The sequence below is a fragment of the Leiobunum rupestre genome, chromosome 5 (genome assembly GCF_980474605.1).
Source record: "Leiobunum rupestre chromosome 5, qqLeiRupe1.1.hap1, whole genome shotgun sequence".
Classification (NCBI taxonomy): domain Eukaryota; kingdom Metazoa; phylum Arthropoda; class Arachnida; order Opiliones; family Sclerosomatidae; genus Leiobunum; species Leiobunum rupestre.
The window spans coordinates 67,678,301-67,690,745 of NC_143388.1; the positions used below are offsets into that span (position 1 = coordinate 67,678,301).

The 12,445-nt window shown below is 31.5% G+C and overlaps 1 long non-coding RNA gene across 1 annotated transcript; it reads right to left on the minus strand.

Annotated features, from left to right (window-relative positions):
• Nucleotides 1-10,150: 10,150 nt before the first annotated feature.
• On the minus strand, nt 10,151-11,214 carry LOC149945656 (uncharacterized). Its single transcript, XR_016481056.1, has 5 exons — nt 11,179-11,214; nt 10,752-11,060; nt 10,581-10,698; nt 10,424-10,517; nt 10,151-10,238 (listed from the first exon to the last, which is right to left on the minus strand). It is a non-coding gene; the product is annotated as an uncharacterized LOC149945656 (long non-coding RNA).
• Nucleotides 11,215-12,445: the final 1,231 nt, after the last annotated feature.

Consider the following 12,445-nt stretch of genomic DNA (forward strand, 5'->3'; position numbering starts at 1 on the left):
AAAGGGTTTGGGGAAAAGAGTAAAAAACACATTTTTCATGTGATCTTTGTCTTCATAGAAACTATCATTTCTGCATCTTGGGTGAATGCACCCTTTGTGTTTAGGCGATTGATTTGTTTTTATTGCATATTATCATATACACAGTTTTATCATAGTTTAATTCAAGCTGATTTTTATCCAGCTAAATTTTTATTTTAGTCATTAAATTATTAGCAGACTGCTCTAAGTTTCTAATACTAGGCCCCGTTAGAATACCAGCAGTATCATCAGCATATAGTTTAGTCGTATCTTCCGGACACGTCAGTAGAGAATAATCATATTTGAACAATTTTTTTCAAGATGGCCGCCAAGATGGCCGCCAAAAATAACCCCCCCAAAACAACCCCCAATTGTTTTTTTCAAAAACCAATTTTTGACCTTGGAAAAAATCAACAAAATATTTTAATTTCAATCTCAAATTTGACCTTGAAGATGATCTTTTACCTCGACGCTTGACCACTGTCCACAACCCCTAAGCCTCGGTCTATCACCCCAACAAGTTTGGACACGATCGGACAAGCTCGGATCGAGATATCGGCGGTAATATGTGACCCCACCAAATACTTCAACTTATTTACTTTCGATATCGTTTTTTTATTTTTTTCGTTTTTTAGCCATTTAGAATGCTAATTAGTTAATTGCGAGATGGGGAAACGAATTCGCGACCTTCGCTTTATAGCCTTGAAAAGATTGTCTGTCACGTGATATCCAACTAACCCCTGTCGAAATAAAATACATATTTTAAAACACAACGAATTGCAATAGGCCTGATTGGTCAATATCCGCCCAATAACTTATGTTTTACCCCTGTTGAAATGAAACTTTATTTACTTTTGGAGATAAATAAATAATACAATAACGACATAATAAACAATCTATACATATTTTAAAACAAATTACAATGGGACTGGTCAATATCCGCCCGAGATAAAGCCAATTTTGTTTATAATAAATAAAATAAAATTTATTTACTTTTGGAGATACATTGTTTTTAACATTTGCAAAACAAAGGTATAATTTTATCCAAATAGGAAATTGGTTTTCAATAGTACTCCAATACATTCTAAAGTAACATAATCAAATAAAATTATTTTTTTTAAATAATAAAGTAATTACATAATAAACAATCAATACACAATTAATAAATATGTTAAAACCTTACAATGGGCTTGATTGGTTGATGATTATACACAGTAAACCAACGGGTATTTATCTGTGGCTAAATTAAAACAAAATTAAGTTAAATAATTTTAATTATTTTTAAATTATATATTACTCACTTTATTTGATTTATAATTTTTTAACTTCCTGTTGATCAGCGTTACCAGAAGCAAGCTCTATGAAACTCTGCCGCATTGTGAACTATAAAAAATATCTATATATCTTTAAATTCATAAATTAAAATTACCTCTAGGATAGATCTGGTACAACATTCAATTGCATTTTTAAACCTTGTAGAAGTTATTTGATACCCACCCTTAATTATCGTCACGTGTAAAAGTTATCAACTACAGTTACAGCCTTGTTTAGCCAAAATGTTTAGTAAATATGAAATAAGCTTGATAAGGTTTAAAAAACATTTATTCAAAGTAATTTCAAAAGTTTACAAACTTCTAAATAATTAAAATTTTTCATTATGTTGATAGCGTTGTGTAAAAAATTCATTCAATTTTTCCTTGGATGTTAACCCTGTAGAAATTGGATTCGGGTGCTTTCAGTAATATCATCCGTTTTAGTAACTTTTCAATAAATCTTTGCACATAAGGATTGAAATTATTTGTATAATTGTATATTTGATTGTCAGTTTTGCCGTTTATATAATTTACCAATTTCTTTGATGGTTGACGTTTTGTGACCTATCAAAACACTTGCTTGTAACTTGCATGGTGGTTTGTAAGGTTTATATATTCCACACACATTTTTTTAAAGTTTGAAACATTGGTTTTTTAAATTTGAAACATATTTACTGTTTTCATTTTAGGAGTTTTTCGGTAGTTAACTTTTCTTTTAGACACAATTATAAGTATTGAAACCATGTTCAAAAATAAAAGTCTTTCAAACTCATACTACCTTTTTTTATTATTCAACGTAATATTTTTAGTCTAAATTACAAACAATTTAATATTTATTTTATCTGTGGTTTTAATAAGACCATTAAATGTTAACTAAATAATATTTTTAATGGTACTCGATCGACCGATATTTTGCTAAAAATTCATTATAAAATGCTACAAAATGGTTTAGATTTCTTTCGATCTAGACTGTTAATTAAATTATTAATTAAACAATAGACCAAAACCTTCTCGTTTAAGATTGAATAGAGTTTTTGATTTGAACGATACTCGCACCGTATATTACCACAGTTCTGCTTTAAAACAAATTTACATCTCGGGTAATATTTTGCATGTTCTTCGAAAGGAATATCGTTCTTTTTCCAGCATATTAGCTTTCCATCGCAGGAGAAACATTTGACACAATCTCTGAAATCTGTGTAGTAAAAACCCGCTTGTGCCAAATCTCTTACGTCTATGTGATCGATCGGGAAATTTTTAAACGATTGTATTCGTACCAATTCAGATCGCATTGGGCTTAAATTCCAAGGATTGTTCGTTATGCGTAGCACGGGAACATTTTCTGTAGATTCATTATGAACAAATTTGCAATCCGGATACCGCTGTATATGAATTAGTAAAGGATGATCACCCTTTCTCCAACTGCCAACTCGTTTACATTTAAAAAGGGTTGCCTTAAAATTTGAGTTGAAACTCTTTATCCTTTTACTTTCAAAATGCATTTTTTACGTATTTTACTGACTGTCAGTCATCGGAAAAGATTTGTTGATAAATGCTGGATGATTATAAAAATCAAGAAAAAGTTGCTGTAGTCACTCGTATCACATGATGGTTAAATGTGACTGGCGTCTTCTAGCGGTATTTCCCAAAACTAAAGTTTTACAAAGAGTTGTAATATTATAATACTGTTTAAATCAGCTACCTGTTTTTGAGCTAGTTCTTAATTGTGCCATTTGTTTTCAAAACACCTGCCACCAAATACCTCATGTTCCGATAAAATCCGTAATTATTCTACAATAATTCGGTCATTTTGTTCATTGCAAGCACTCATCTATTTACAAAAAATTACATAAATTTACCCAATATTTATTTTAATTAGATTATAAATGTATCGATATTATTCCCATTAATAATAATAATCACCTAAGTTAATACCTAAGGCACCACCCAATGGTAAATGAACTTACATTTTGTAAATTGAAATAGTCAAAATTAAAAAAACTAAACAAAATGATATTAATTACGCAATATCATTGGAATTTAAAAAAATTATTCAAATAAAAAATAACATTTGAATTTCTTCAAATTTATATAAATGTAGACAATGTTGTTTCTACTAAATTTATTTATTTCAATTAACCCAAGATACAAGAATTTACCAAAATGTATTCGAAAGTTTTCAATTTATTATCAAGTAAATCATAATAATTTCAGTTAATCCAATAATATAAGAACTTACCCAATTTAATTTGATTTAGCCGAAATGTATTCAAATTTACCCATTTTATATGAAATTGCCCATGGGTTTTTTCTTCAAATCACTAATAATATAGAATTAACGCAACAAAAGATACATTAATTTGCGCTATTTTGCAAAAAGGTGCACAATTTATTTCAAAAGAAATAGGATCGATTTACTCTGATGATAAAAATGTTGTCATTGTTCCATGTTATTTAATAGAACCAGTAAATCTTGAAAGATAAAGACTTTATTCTAAAATAATTTAATATTATCTCTCCTGGAATGACTCTAAAATTTAATACTCACATAATTTGCAACATGTTCTTAAATATCAAACTGATGGACTGTTACTTTTAAATTGACAATTGCATACTACATTAAAACTAACATTATAGAAATGTTTCCTAATGCGATATTCTACTATAATCTTCATAAATACCGCAAAAATAATGTAATTCATAGTATGTCAAATCTGTTATAATATATTTTATATTTTAAAACTCAGGCCCATATATGATATAATATTATATTGAAAATGTTCTTTAAGCTGGGTCTATTTATTTAATAATGTTCTTTTGACATGTAAATATTTTTCCTAGGACACCATTATTAATATGTTAAATTTAATAATTTAACATTTTGTTTGTATAGTATGTTGTAAATCAAACTTATTGTAATAATTGTAACATATAATACACATTAATCAAGGCGATGGTCAATAAATCCTATTGAATCACAGAGAAGTGAATTGTGAACGTTCAATAACAGACCGTAAAATTAATACCTAATACCAAGGTGAACAAGCTCGGAAACATGATAACAACCCAGTATTACCACAGGTTCGATTGACTCCATTTTGATCACTTTTACCCACAGGTAAAACGACTAGAAGTCAATTACCTATCCATTAATAGTGTGGCCCCCCGGCTAGAATGTGTTTTGCGATTCATATACTCTTCTCTCAGTTAAGTGGAACTTATTCTTGCCTTGTTTGAAATATTTTACTAATTCAAGCATTCAAAGTTTTAAATAACACTAAACATCGCGATAACGACATTAATTCTTATAAGATTTAATCATACGGTTATTGCATAATACATCCAAACATGCTTTTGTAGAAAATATACTAAACATTTCGTATAAGTGTAAATTTTCTTGTCTTATGTGTACATTTAACAGTTTTGTAGGACTATGACGGAAATATTTGTCCAAATAAATAGATTTTTAAATAAAATTATAATTTTTCCAAATGTGGATCTTGGTATTGGAAAGGATATCTACAATTTCCACGTTAATTGTAGATTTTCTTTATTATAGAACTAGAACGTCGTAAAGATCTTCTATTCGGAACGAAAAATGGTTGTAATGTGGAGGTTAACGGTAATAGTTAGTATAGGGAGCTGTTGGCTCGCGTGAAGGGCTGGCCACCACCCTCCTACGCATTGTAACCCGGCCACCTGAATTAAAGGCTTTAAGACTTAGGCCTAGGGTGGTGCCTTGGGTATTAGCGTAGCTGATTATTATTTATTTATTTATTTATTTATTTATTTATGTTATAACCTTGAGCCACCAATTGCTAATGTTGTTTAAATATTCAATGTTTGTAATATAAATTAAAATAGTTGATGGAAAGTTACCGTGCACATATAAAGAAAAATGATATTGGGTTTATAAGCGATTGTTTAATGATTTTTATACATCAAAAACAACAAAATCATAATCAATTCAAATTGAAATATTCAACAAAGGCTATTTTATTTAGAAAATCAACCTAATATTTGTTTCAAAATATCAAACTTATTTTTTTTTTATTTAAATCTCAACTACTTGACAACAGATACAAATATTATTTACGGATAGAGGAATTTATAACATTGTTATTTAAATTGTTATAAACTAATTAATTTTTCTTTGAATAGAGCTCAAACTTATTTTTAATGAATCTTTTGATTATTTTTTCTATTAAATTATTATTCTTATTTTTGTTTTTGGTTTAATTTTATTTTATTTTATTTTTTAATTAACTCAATATTAATTTAGTATATTTGTTTGTGCTGTCTTGTTTACCAACATATATAAACATCCTTTTTTTATCTGCAAAGTTCGTTTTGGTTAATATAAATTATAATTATTATTGAATATCTTCAATGAAAGTAAATGGTTGTTTTGAATTTTGTTTAACAAATATTAAAAATAAAATTTAAATTAATTTTTAAAATATTTTTATAAATAGAAATTCTTACATATTTAACATTAGTTGAAAATGTAAAATTCGCTCTGGAAACATAAAAACCGAATATTTAAATTTTAATAACAGACAGATGAAATCAGAAGCGCATTTTGAATTTAACAGAATTAATAATGACACGTTAATTAAGGTTTAAAATTAAAAAATAATCGATTTAAATATCCTCTTTTTTAAGGAACATGTTTCTGCAATTAATATTTCTATTTTGAATTCCACCGTTAATGTAAAATTAAAAATGTGTACTTAACAGTTGAAATGTCTTTGTGATTGGGAATACGATAACTGGTCTGCTGTTTAAACTGAAATCCATAAATCAAACGGTTTTATGATACAGGTTGTAGAACATGTCGTATAATTAGTAAATAATAATTTAAGCTAAATTTTTCATAATCTGATACCTTGGATTGAAAACAGAATATAATTTGTGTTAATTAATGTTTAGTTTTTATCTTTTTATTAGAATAACAAAATCTAAGACCGTTGCGCCCGTACGTTCGAAAAAGCACACAAGTTCAACAAGTGACGTTGCCTGTTAAAACACGTAAATAATTCCCTCTATATAAAAACATATACGATAAAATTAAATTGTTTTATAATTAACATTCGATAGTGTACCAGGTTACACTTATTATTTATTAATATAAGATAAAAGTATTTTTGAGAAAATTCACTTAATTCTAGTGAGACATTCCAAATCTTGCTATTTTTTAATAATGATTCTTATATTTTTTATCTTAATTTATAATAAAAGCTATAATTATTGATTTATAGAAACTACGCTGACAATATAAAAATACAAAAATGATACTGTTTTTATTTATTTTTACGTTTTTAATAATTAAATTTAAAAACATGTTGTTTATATTCAAAACTAAATCCATTCCATTTTTAGCAATGATGCTGTTGTTCAAATGTAATGTGTAGGGATAATTCAGCATAAAAACCGCTCTTTTAAATACGTAAACACATTACAACAGCATAAAATCAAATAATTTGTTAGTTAATATTTCTCATTATATTAATTTAATTATACTAATTAACATTCACAAGTTTTAGCCCGAATTTCAAACCTGATACCTAATTTCGTAGTAAAGAAATATCTTCTACGAATTAAGGTAAATATAACTATATTTTATTGTATCCTTATACTATTTATAATTTTGGTAATGTTCTATTTTTACAACCTTTAATTTTTTTCATATTACTAATTATCTCTTAATTAAATAGGCTATTTTGTACATATTTGTGATTGTCTTATTTTTAAAAAAATGCTTATTAATTGTATAACTTAATTTGCAATTGTTTAAAAAATAATTTTATTGGTGTACATTTTCTATCTTATTTATTTATTGCACTATCCTGGTAGCCAATACATTTAGTCTTTTGCGAAAGAAGTATTATTATTATTAGTTGTTAAGTATTATAAACAATTGTATCTTCAAAAAAGTAAATTGTCAATAAGCTTTGTTTTTAAAATCATTCATTTTTATTTACAATTTTTTTTTTCAAATTAGAGGATTTATTAATTGATATTTTATTAATATCTAGCGGTTGTTTGTAAAACCAGTTTTTTCTTCTCACTGGCTCTGTGGAATGTCTCCTGGCGAAACGTGTTCTGCGTTTATAATTTATTGATTAATTCAATCTGGCGCGGAGATGCAAAAGTGAGAGTAGGATCAATGATTCCAGATGATAATAAACATTTTGCGTTTGAAAGTGTGACAGTAAATTGATGAAAATTCCAAACTAGTTTTACAAGGTTGTAATGAGTTAATATATTCTACGCATGACGATAATAAGGGTGTGGTTATAAAATCAGTTTTACAAGGCTAATGCAATAGAATGTTGAACCAGTTCTATTCTCGAGGTAATTATAATTTATGAATTTAAAGATATCGCTCGCAATCCGGCAGAATTTCATAGACCGTGTCTTGTACGATGGCTTTGCGTGTTTCTGGTAACGCTGTTCAGCAGAAAAATAAACTTATAAATCAATTAAAGTAAGTATTATTTTATTTGAAAAATAATTAAAATTATTAAATTTAATTTTGTTTTAATTTAGTCACCGTTAAACAGACGTTCGTTCACTGTGTATAGTCAGAGAAAATTCTATTTACAATGTTGCTATTTTTAATTTAAAAAAGTTAATTATTTTTTATTTATTTTAAATAAATGGTTTTGGAATTCTTATTAATTATGTAATTTAAAATGTTTTTCCAACTTTAGAATATATAATTTTACTTTTAAAAATTAACCAGCCATCTATTTGGGTAAAATTAAAGTCTTTTGGGTTGCAAAAGTTAGTGCTCGGCAGTCGATTAATTTTTTTCCATGAATAAAATAAGCTCGGCTATATTTCAATATTTATTTAAATAACCAATAGTTTAATAAAAAATGCAAAATGTTTAAATAATTGAAAGTGAATAAGCCTATTATTTAAATAAAACAAACAATTTTTTAAATAAATACCGCTTTTATTCAAATAAATGCATCGTTGCGTAAAAACATTCTTTTTCCCATCCTTTTTAAAATAATTCGGAAAATTTGTGGATAATGAATAAACAATTGCGAACACTAGCAAGAGTAACAATAAAAACAACATTGTATCTTCAAAAATGTAAGAATATTGACCAGCCCCATTGTAATTGGTTGTGTTTTTAAAATATGTATTGATTGTTTATTATGTCGTTATTGTATTATTTATTTATCTCCAAAAGTAAATAAAGTTTCATTTCAACAGGGGTAAAACATAAGTTATTGGGCGGATATTGACCAATCAGGCCTATTGCAATTTGTTGTGTTTTAAAATATGTATTTTATTTCGACAGGGGTTAGTTGGATATCACGTGACAGACAATCTTTTCAAGGCTATAAAGCGAAGGTCGCGAATTCGTTTCCCCATCTCGCAATTAACTAATTAGCATTTTATATGGCTAAAAAACGAAAAAAATAAAAACACTATATCAAACGTAAATAAGTTGAAGTATTTGGTGGGGTCACATATTACCGCCGATATCTCGGTCCGAGCTTGTCCGATCGTGTCCAAACTTGTTGGGGTGATAGACCGAGGCTTAGGGGTTGTGGACAGTGGTCAAGCGTCGAGGTCAAAGATCATCTTCAAGGTCAAATTTGATATTGAAATTAAAATATTTTGTTGATTTTATCAAAGGTCAAAAATTGGTTTTTGGAAAAAAAATTGGGGGTTGTTTGGGGGGGGGTATTTTTGGCAGCCATCTTGGCGGCCATCTTGAAAAAAATTGTTCAAATATGATAATTCTCTACTCACGTTTTAATAAGGTCATTTATATAAAGGTTGAAGAATAATGGTGACAATATCGACCCCTGGGGAACTCCCATCGTGATAGTTTGTCTATGTGATATATTATTCCCTACTTGGGTTTGAGAGGTTCTGTTAGAAAGGTATGATTCACACCAATCTAAAGCTTTACCGCGAATACTTATAATTTTAAGTTTACAGAGTAATCTTTTATTAAATTAAGAGTAGATACAAATAAACTGATTCTAGCGCAATCTGTCATTAGCTTTAAGAATTATATACAAACACTACATTCCGAAAGCACGATTGGATCTAAAAGATGCCTTTGGTAGTGTACACCATCACGCAATGCTATCCAAATTGGAAGCATTGGGTATTACTGGTAACCTGTACAATTGGTTAGAGAATTTTTTAAAAGGGCGTACAGCTGCGGTGAAAGTCGGCAACAAGGTTTCAGATACGTTTCCAGTCACTCGTGGTTTACCTCAGGGCAGCGTGATTAGTCCCACTCTCTTTAATGTTATGCTGGCCGCCATTCCTGAAGGCTGTCCAGTCGGAGTTCTACACGGGGAACACGCTGATGATTTGGCTATCTGGGCTTCTGGGCGACTTGCCCAGATTTTACAAGAACATCTTCAAGTGGTCCTAAATAATATGGATGAGTATAGCAATGAATGGGGACTCACTTTTCAGCCGGAAAAATGTAAACATATGGTGATCCACAACAAGCGGAATACAGACTTTCTCGACCTTACTTTCTTCACTTTGGGTCAGTCACGTTTAGAGAGGGTGGAGACGTATGTCTATCTTGGGGTCACCATCGATTCCCAATTGACCTGGCGCGCCCATATCGATTCCCTTCATGCGTCCTCCATGAAACGTTTGAATTTACTGAGATGTGTTTCCTCTACCTATTGGGGAACCTCTAGACGTGCTCTGGAGGTATTATATACACAATTCATCCGGTCCCGACTGGATTACTCTTGTACGATATACAATACGGCGGCTAAAACACACCTTGACAAGTTAGTCAGAGTCCAAAATGCAGCGCTTAGGGCAATTCTTGGAGTCCCAAAGTCTACCCGAATAGAAATGATGGAGGCGGAAGCTGCCGTTATGCCACTTTCCCTCCGAAGAGATCTACTTGGTGTACAATACCTAACGTTAGGGGCTGCTTCTGATGCTCCGACTTATTATAGGGTGCAAGCCCAAACTAGTCTGGCAGCATTGCAGCCACATGAAGGAAAATGGTTATCGCATAAAACCCCTCCACTTCTAAAATACTGGAGGCTCCTAGAGCAACTTAATATTGATTGGTATCTTACTTTGGAACAGGACGCTCCTATTTCTCTGATCCCTCCTTGGCAGCCAGTAAAAGCTACAATCAATTGTAATTGGTTAAGGCTCTCAAAGAGAAACCTGTCAGATGTAGAACTTTATCAGAGGTTTTTCTCAGAACTAGACAAAATTCAGGCTACTCACACAATTATATATACCGATGGTTCAGTCAGGGAGGATCTTGGTTGCGCGGGTGCGGGTTTTTGTATCCCGTACCATGGGATTGATAATCGGTCATTGGTGGATCCGGGTCATCCCATCACTAAGGTGGAAATGTTTGCAATAAATCAGGCATTACGTTACGCTCATACTCACAGCCTTGGAGATATTATTGTCTGTTCAGACTCCAAATCTGCTCTCTCCATGTTCTCCAGCTTCAGTATGGACTTCCAAGTCTTGACCTTTAGAACATTATGCAACAATTATCAGGGCAGCATCACTTTGTTATGGTGTCCTGCTCACGTGGGAGTGCCGGGAAATGTGGTGGCCGACCAATGTGCTGATGTTTCTCTCGTTTCTTGTCCCCCCTTTATCAGTGAGTTTCTTCCAAATTCGAAAAATTGCCTGAAAACTAGATGTTTGCAGTTAGTGTCAAACAACTGGACCACAGCGTGGCACCTCTTTCTAAAAAGTACGGATAGAGTTTGTTACAAACCAGTTCCATCGCGTAACATATTGTCAGCCTTGAGGCTTCCCGGATGGAAGGACTCTCTCCTGGCCCGACTGAACTGCGATCGCTTACCTACCAATGAAAGACTTTTCCTTATCAACTTAAAACACTCGAATGCTTGTACAAGTTGTACGACTCAGGAGGTCCAGAAAGTGGAGCATATTCTGTTCTCCTGTGTTCGTGGTCAACCAGTTAGGCCGAGACTTTTTCATGCCCTAAACAAAGGCAGATATGATACAAATCTACAAGGGGTGAAAACCGCGGTCCAAAACGGAGACATGGCAATCATTTTTGATATCTGTGCTATTTTTCGCGCGGCCAGTATTTTTTAAAGCGCAAGTAGAATACAAAGCAGACATAAATAGTCATTTCTTTTCTTTTTTTTGTTAAAGGACTGCCAACTTTTATCTTTCTGTATATATATTTTTATTTTTATTTTGATTTTGAGTATCTGTATCAGGGTGTGTATGGTGCTAAGACCTAGTTGTCATGTGCACCAAAATAAAGTTTATTATTATTTGAAAAAACAAACAAACACTACATTGCCCTTCTTTTCTCTTTATTTTTTGTAATATATCAGATGTACATATTGCGAAAGGGCTAAGATGGTTTGAGTTTATTTATATTTAGAGTTCATCAGTTAAGAAACTAGGGGGTCGCCTATTGCGACGTAAATTGTATCTTGTTTGCTGACCTCTGCCGGGAGGTGGTTCAATCTGAGCTGGTGGCTCGTAAATAGCTCGTTGGTCTTCAGCTCTTACTTCTTGTTGGGCCGGAGGTAGAGGTGTGACATCGTCATCGACATCGCTAGAGGCAACGTCAGTATCTGGAACTCTTTGACCATGAAAATATCGGAACCAGGAAGAGTTTCTCGTTACACGTCGGTTTTTATTCTCCGCTGTAACCATAGTATCTTTTACGCGTACGATTTCCATGGGTAACGGGTCGAAACGAGTTGTTAATTGATTGCGTTTCATTTGCTTAACCAGCACCATATCGCCTTTCTTGAAAGCGGGAGATTTTACTCTTCGTCTCTCGTCTGCGTATTCTTTGGCTTTCGCTTTGTTCTTGGCGTCCGTATGCTTTATTTTGTCGTGTACCTTGAGGTTTCGTTTCGTTTCGAAAAGAGGTATTTTTGAATGAATCGGTCTACCCAAAAGCAATAAAGCTGGCGTTTCTTCCGTTGTAGTGTGTGTCGTAGAGCGATAGTTAAGGAGGAACTCGTGTATCACCTCTTTCCAATTTGTACCTTCAGCTTGCGAAGTTTGCCGTACCTTTCCAAGCGAGCGCATAAACCTCTCTACCATACCATTAGCCTGGGGCCATCTGGGAGTGATCT